An 8,440-nucleotide genomic window follows, 5' to 3' on the forward strand; every position below is an offset into this window, starting at 1 on the left:
TAGCCTCAGAAACAGTGACTACAAATCTCACTACAGCCTCCTTCTGCCCCCAGCTACCTTTTTACAAACCCTGCCTGTTCCTGGCCAGCTGAGTTCATCCTTTAATTAGTCCGTATTGCTCCCTGGCTCCTCCTCCAGGTGCAGCCTAGGTGGTTAATTGGCCCACCTAGCCACCTGAACCCCTTCAGTGTCAGGTAAACACCCGCATTGCACCATAATTATCTCTTAGGGAATTGTGCTGTAGAATCTAATAGGAATGAAACCAGTAGGGTTCTATCAAAATTAAATAGTGTCCTACACTAAAAGCAGATTGAATTTAATATGAAGTGATCACCTTTCGTTAGAATTTTTCTTTTATCTGTATAATTTAATGGAAAAATATTCCTATACAATGACATAGTCTGGATTTAACTAGCTATAGAAAATCTATAGTTCTTTATACAACTCTATAGGCTTTGTTTAAAAGAAATTAAATTTGCCATAGATATTTCATAGTCATAATGTGGTTCATAACAATACTGTGCAACTATTTTTTACACCGGAGCTTCTTACTGCAATATACAGCTTGATGACATGATTGCAGACATGAGTCTAGATAAGACTAAACTGCCATATTGTAGATGCAAAGTGCAATTATACTATCAATACTTTTGTAAAAACTGAACCTTTTGCAACCAAAACCAATGTGATATTTGGATCACTGTTTTTTTTTTCTTTTCTTTTACAGAACCGTTCAGGCCTAGAGTAAGTATAACAGGATATGCGGAGTCAGGCATTGACTCAGCATGCTGTCAATCAAATCCCCACCAGTATACATTAATTGGGACCTGATTGAAAGACAGGCAGTTGACAGAGGGTGCCAATTAACTAATAGAGATTCAGCTGAGGGGCTAAATGGGTGAAAGTAACCTTCTGCAGCTGGGATTATATGGGCAGACAGTAAGGACATGCTAGGGAGCTTGAAGAAAGACAAGAATAGACCGGACTCACTGCTGCTAATGCTGTACCCTTCCTCAGAAGCTGGCTAATGACTGTAAACAGTATGTAAATAACACTCCAGGCTGTGGCCTGTTGAGAGGACATAAAGCATGGTGCTGATTAAGAAACCTTGGAGTTGTGATTGTTAATTACTCGGGCTGGAAAAGACTCCCTGGAGAACCACCCCATGATAGTAAATCTTCACTGCAGTGTTAATTTGGGTTATTACTTGGGTGTAATCCTTATCTTGCCTTCTGTCCATACAAAATGACCTGCGGCCCATGTTTTGTGGTGCTTTAAATTCAAGCTAGTTGGCCAGGCTCAGCATATAGGTTAAAGCCCGAGTGCTGTTTATACTCTAGCTTCTAAGCTTCCACTTTGCAGTATGGATGCAGACTAATCAACTCAGGTGCTTCTAGTTCTCCAATGCTGTCCCACAACTCCCTCTAGGCTGTATTTTCTGACCTACTGCCTTCTTCCTCACCAATAGTCACCTACCAGTTAATAGCCAATGGTTCAGTGTTTAAACCCCACATTGTACATGGCCTATTGTACTGGCAACATTTCTTCTGCATTTCCACAGCATTTGAACACAGATGGATTCTGAGAAAACATCCTCTGCAGGCTGCCAACTGACAAGGGGCTGACACCAAGATTCTGGTGGATCTGTGATGGGAGGTCAGTAAGAAACATAATTTGGGGAGATCTACATGAAATCTGGAGTTCTGTCATTTCTTGGTGTGGTTTTGTAGGAGGGGATTCATCAGGTGGGCCCTCAGTGCTGGGCTGAATCTCAAGAATGTGTGCCGGAGTCTCCAGGAATTAAAGATTAATCTTTAATTAAAGATTATATCATGTGATGAAACTTCCAGGAATACGTCCAACCAAAATTGGCAGCCCTAGCCGGAAGACCACAGAGTTGAACTCCCAGTCCAGCAGTTCACTGAGAATGTGTCCATTCTATGATGAGTAGGACTAGGTGTGCAGTATGTTGGTCAGGCTTTTGAATTCAGGTAGTTTATTGTGGCAAGCATGACACGATTATTGCAAGCTGAGCAATGCCTGCAAATGCAGGGACATGGGTGGCACAAATGTGTATCCATGTGCTATTTCTCACAGGGGCACTAGCATTAGAACAGGGGTCTCAAACACACGCCACCCCCCTGCCTACCTCCAGGCGAGGAGTGGGCAAACTACACCTGCGGGATTGCCTCCCTCAAGCCTCTTGAAGCAGCTGGAATCATGTCCCTGCAGCGGGGGGGGGGGGGGGGGGAAGCAGAGGACTCCGTCCGTGTGTTGCCCTGGCTTCTAGGCACCACCCCGCAGCTCCCATTGGCTGGGAACGGGGAGCCACAGCCAATGGGAGCTTCGGGGGAGGTACCTGGAGGTGCAGCAAGCCCTGTGTCCCCCTCCGCCAGGGGCCACAGGGACATGGTTCCAGCTACTTCCCGGAGCAGAGGGGAGTGAGGCAGCCTGCCTCACTCTGGCAGCCTGTCCTGGCAGCCTGCCCTGGCTCCGGTGTGCACCGCTGCCACCCCAGAGCCCAAGCCCTCCTGCACTGTGCCCCCCAACTCCCTGCCCTGAGCCCCCTGCCTGCACCTCAACCCCCTGCCCTGAGCCCCCTGCTGCACCCCACACCCCAACCCCTTGCCCTGAGCCCCCTGCTGCATCCCACACCCCTTCTGCACCCTGAGCCCCCTTCCTGCACCCCAACCCCCTTCTGCACCTCAACTTCCTGCCCTGAGCCTCCACCACACCCCTCATGTACCCTCTGGGGGAAGAGTTGGGGTGGGGATTTCAGGAATGGGGCAGGGAAGAGGTGGGGCCTCATGGAAGGGGTGGAGTGGGGGCGGGACTGGAGGCAGCGACGGGGGGTGTCAGTGATGTGGCCCTCGGGCCAATGAACTAGCCCTCATGTGGCCCTAATGGTCATTTGAATTTGAACATTTTCTGAAGCAGCCTTGATATTAAGTCTACAGGGTGATCTGTGGTGATATTAAAGTCCAGAGCACTTGAAAAATATTTTGGCAGTACGGTCTGGGGATCTGGCTACCACAGGTGGAAGGGGGAATTGTGCTGCTGCATCCTAGCTCATCATCCTGTTTATGTTGGTCTGAATTTTAGTCCACTCCTTGGTAATGATGCAACCGGAATTTCAAACAGCCTTTCAGGTTTCTAGACAGAGCATACAATAATCTACAGTGAGTATAACCAGGCAATGAGGGACCAAGACCACCAGCTGCAAAAGGAGTTATATGAGCAGTTGTTAGGCACGATCACCAGGGAGCAGAATATGTCCAGTCTGCTCCACTGGCTTCTCCTCCAATCTACCATGTCCTGCAGCCACTGAGACACTTCTGAGTGGGAGATGAGCCATGCTATACACTCAATGAATGCAAGTACACATGGGCAGAGGTACCCATTGCACTTCACTGCCATTTATCAATGGGGGAAGGAGAACTGATAATTCCTTTACATGGGACATTGAACTTCTTGGGGTTTATTTTTTATTTGGTTTTTATTGCACTTTAATTCACTTGCACCTTCTTTAGCTTAGGGCAACTGGATTACCTGCATGATTTTAATAAATTATTTTGCTGTTCAGACCCTCAGTGTATGAATACATGGGAAATAATAAAGAGGCACTTCAAAGCAAAGATTTTAATAACCTCTCAAATTAACAATATATAACGTTGATTATCTCACAGGTCAAGTGATACATAGTACACTACTGTTGTGCACTACTACTGTGCTCACTTTATTCCTTCCTATTACCCTCCTTCAAACCAAGGATGTGGGCACTTCCCTTATTCTCCTAGACCCAAACACGGTTATCAAAGGTGAACTTTCTGGCTGACTGTACAGGGCCTGTAAACCTGCAGAGGTATTAATACACTGCAGGCAAAAGTACTCTCCCTTCTGCTCACATATGATGTGCTGTGCAAAGCAAGCCCTAATGATGTGAATCATATTATACACATTGACATCCAGACTGTTTTGTAGGCAGTGCCGTCCTGCCTTCAGTTTTCCAAATGTACATTCCACCACCAGCCTGCAACAGCTTATTGCTTAAATAAACCTCCTTCTGTCTGATGCCCCCAGTAGGATGGGCTTCATGAGCCAGGGAAGTAGAGGCTAGATTGGGTCTTCCAAAATAAGAGTGGACACAGGCACTCTTGAAATCTATATTACTGGGTGAGAATAAAGTCCCATCTTGTCCACATTTAAAAACACTAGATTCCTGGTATATGCTGGCATCCTGCTGGGGCATCCCACATTGGGGTTGTGACTCTCCCACTATGGTCACCCAAGGACTCCACAATGAGCAAGTAATATCCTTTCTTGTTGATGTATTCATGTGCACATGAGGGTGGGATAGGAGGCAACAATAGGCACATATGTGCTGTAGGTGGCCCCAGCAGTTTCTGAACCCCATTCACACAAAGCCTGCTATTTGGGGACATTAGCAATCTTCACCACTCATTGGTAAACCACAGCAATAATTGCCTTCAGACCTCCATCAGCACAGCATGGATGGTTGACTGGCCAGCACCAAACTGATTACCCACCAACCTATAGCAGTTGAGGTAGCTAGCATCCATTTACTAATAGCAACCTGCTTTGAGACTCGTCTCTCTCATCTGTGTTTCCTGGGGCAGAAGGGGAGAGTCTAGCTCCTCACACAGCTCCAGGAAGGTGGCCTTTCTCATGATGAAGTTTTGGACCGACTGCTGGTCATCCCAGGTCTGTATAATGATGTTATGCTTGTGGTCCTGCTGCAGAACTGCCAGTCAGCATGTGGGGATTCCACAGCTATTAAACCCTGCATCAGCCGTCTCTACTCTGCCATGTCTATACGTAGCCTGTGTGATCTCCTCAGCAAGACATACTACCATCTTCTCAAGGCAAGAAGTCCCTGCTGAAATGCCCTCCACCATGTCTCATGCCCTGCCTCCTGTTGTCAAAATGAGAGTTGCATTAATGCTCAGAGTTTCATTAATGCTAACAGTTGCAATAAGTCATTATAATCTTTAGTTGGATCCATTCCTTGTCATAGGTTGAAACGAAGGCTGTGGACATATGTCAAGCATGTCGAGCCAGAAGTGGTTTACTTTACAGAGTTCCTGGGCTCAGACCACTTATACACAGGGGCCTGGGCAAGTTTTCCCACAATACACTGCAAAACAATGAATAGAACAGCATAGCTTAGTTCAGTGTAAAGAACCATGGAAGTCCTAGCACCTCACACAGGCAAGTATGACACCCAGTAAGGATGCAGTAACCCAAGTAGAGCTTTGCAGTCTGGCTAGACCAACCTCGGAGCTCAGAACTCTAGTGAAGATTTGAGCCAGATGTTTCTAAACCCCATGTGGAGTTGCTGAACTATAACAGTTAGTAATTCTAGCAGCTATCTAGTATTCAGATCAACAGAAAAGAAAGAGAAATATGGAATGCAGAAAATTAAAAGTCATAATATCTTTGGCACTTTTCCTATCACTTTCTTTAATAATCAGCAAATGAAAAGACAAAAACCCAGTATTTAATAAAGAAAAAAGACAACAGCTGCTTATAAGAGTCCAGCTGTGGAGGCTTGGTTATGCTTTCAGGCACGTTTTGTGCAAAGTAAGTGAAACTGAAAGCTCATAATAAAAAAACCCAGTGATCTGCAAGGTTTCATAGCTTGTTTTGCAGTTCAGAGGAGGCTTGCTAAGGCTACATTTGGCCCTGGCACAGACGAGAAACCAAAGTGAAAGCAGGGGAAAATTTGCTTACAGAGTACAGATTTCATTGTCTGAGGCAAAGCTGCCCTTGATTTGCTTCAATCATTGTAACAATCAGTCCAGCCAACTGTTTACATGCTCTCCATTGTGTTAGCGTTGGCTTGGAAATGGCAGACTCAATGAGATTTTTTTTCTGTCTGCATGCCGGGGAATAGTGGGAGTTCACACACTTGACAGACAGACAGGCAGACTGGCCTTCTCTTTCCAAGAAACAAGAGAGTGGTTTGCTTGTCAAGCTATTATACTGTGGCACAGAACCCAGGAGCATATGTGGCTTAAACCATGTCACACTGCACTGTTCAGATCCCAGAAGAGAACGGGAAATTGGTAGGGATTTGAGGGAAGAGATGGTGCCAGGAATTTAGTTCATTGCAGAGTTTGAAATATTTAGCCCACTGCTACCCACTTGTGTCTCAATGATCCTTAAGTAGCCTTTCTTGACACTCAAATGGGGAGCCAATCAAAATATATCTGACAATTGAAAAGAGTGTAAGGCGGGGGGAAGGGGGGGAATCTAGTTGTTGCCTTCCTGTAAAAAAGACCTCAGTTAGTGTCACTGCTGTCATACAAACACTATCACAGTTGTGAACATAAGACGCTCACCTGGGAGAGGACCTAAATTTAAATATGGCCAGGATTAAGCAATAGGCCAACGAAACTCAAAATCCATGGCAATCTTAATGGATTAGGATTGGGAGATCTTCCCCTGCCCCCCGCCCCTTTGCATTCCTTGGTTTAGTTGTAATGCAAGAGATTCAAACACCTTTGTAAACTAGTTGCCTAACTTGGTATAAAGTTGCCCAACTTGGAATTTAACATCTAATAATAATAATTGGAGATATACCAATCTCCTAGAACCTTGAAAGGTCATTGAATCCAGCCCCCTGCCTTCATTAGCAGGACCAAGTACTGATTTTTGCCCCAGATCCCTAAGTGCCCCCCTAAGTGGCCTCTTGAGTTGCACAACTGTACTTTCAGTTCTACTTGTCAGCTGTAGAAAGTCTTGATGGAGTAAGATGGGGTTTAAAATGAATGCAAACTTGCAAAAAATATTTCTCTTGAAGTGAACTTTGACACTGCACATTCTTAATGAAAAATTGGGTTGGACAGCATTTATCAGACAGCTAATCTGCTCCACTCACACCACTTGTTAAGAATACAGAATATCAGTTCAGACCCTATGATAGTTCGTAGAGATCAGGCAGGGAACAATAGTTTTTTTTTTTTTAAAGTTCAAGTCTTAAATTAAACTTTTACTATGCAAGCAAAGCCAAGACTTGTTAGCTGGGAACACACACTGAGATTTAGTCGGCTACAAAAGGAAATCAGCATGGGTCCGTTTTCCAAATATTTCTTTTCTCTAGATTTCTCCTTCTAAATGCAGGTGAATTGTGCTGGAAATATCCACTGATTACTAGTAAAGAAATGTTAATTGAGACCAGTCTTTCCAACTATTTCTATTTCTACTAACTCTACATACTAGAATTATGTGCTATCTAACCCTCAAAGATGCACATTGCTGTTTAAAGCAATCTGGTGAAATGTGATGACTGACCTAGAGAGTGCACTTCTGAGGGACTGAGTCCCCAGCCAAACAAAACACAAAGAAATATATGGTTGAAAATAGAGAAGTAGGAACAGAGCTATCAAAGAATGAATCCCCCAGTGAAACAAAACACCAAGAATTAAAATTTAATATGGTAGAAAGCAAAGTAAGCATTTTACACCTCTATTAAATTCTCCTTATAGGTTTTCTTTGCAAATACAGAAAAGATGGGAATTCTGCCTCCTTTACACAGACCGTTAAAGGTTTGTAGGTTGTGATTTATTTACACAGGTCTGACGAATGGCTTGAAATGAAATAGCTGCAGCAGGGAAATGATAAATTATCTAGAGAATAATGCAGTTTAAAACCTAAACATGTGTTTATAGTTGCTGTTTTGGGCTGGTAGCCAAGGGGGCATTTTACTTAGCAAGTTATATTAGTATTTTTTATATAAAAATAAAAGGTTCCAAAAATAATAAAGGCAATATGGGAAGAATTCTCTTTTGCCATGTTGCTGGGACCTACCAAGAACCAGATTTTCTAAAGAATTTACACACTGTTATTATTAAAATGTCAATTTTTAATACAAAAAGGGATAGAGTGTTTAGTAAAGACATGCATTATATAGTCAATAATCTGGTCGCCTGGTTGAGGTGCAATTTCTCAACACCTCAGATGACTACTGCTTAGAACAATTAGTTCTAGAGCACACAAGAGGAGAAGGTATACTCAACTCATTCCAAAGTAGCACATAAGAGTTGGTTCAAGCAGAAAACAATAGTTGCACCACTAAGCAATAGTGAACACAGGATAGTTCATTTTAACATCCTTGGGAGGAGGAAAGTCACCAGAAACAAGCATGATGACCCTCTGGCAGGGACTGCCAAAAAATGAGGAAGATTATCCAAAATGGCTTGTAATAAAAAGTAAAGAAATGACCATACTTACATTCACTATAGATGCTACTTAAAGAAACAGTAATGGAGTCTCAAAAGGAGCACAGTACTTCTCAACATAAAGGTAAGTAGGAAGGCAAGAAGCAAATGGCTAAATGGCAAATATCAAAAGGTTGTTCGCACCAAACCCAGGTCCTTCAGAAAACAGAAATCAAACTCTAGTGAAGCCAATAATAAGG

The 8,440-nt window shown here is 43.8% G+C and overlaps 1 long non-coding RNA gene across 1 annotated transcript; it reads left to right on the forward strand.

Annotated features, from left to right (window-relative positions):
• The first annotated feature begins 970 nt into the window (after nt 1-970).
• On the forward strand, nt 971-6,209 carry LOC120402394. Its single transcript, XR_005597212.1, has 3 exons — nt 971-1,040; nt 1,562-1,656; nt 4,761-6,209. It is a non-coding gene; the product is annotated as an uncharacterized LOC120402394 (long non-coding RNA).
• The last annotated feature ends 2,231 nt before the right edge of the window (nt 6,210-8,440 follow it).

This window comes from Mauremys reevesii, linkage group 3, assembly GCF_016161935.1.
Source record: "Mauremys reevesii isolate NIE-2019 linkage group 3, ASM1616193v1, whole genome shotgun sequence".
Taxonomy (NCBI): Eukaryota; Metazoa; Chordata; order Testudines; family Geoemydidae; genus Mauremys; species Mauremys reevesii.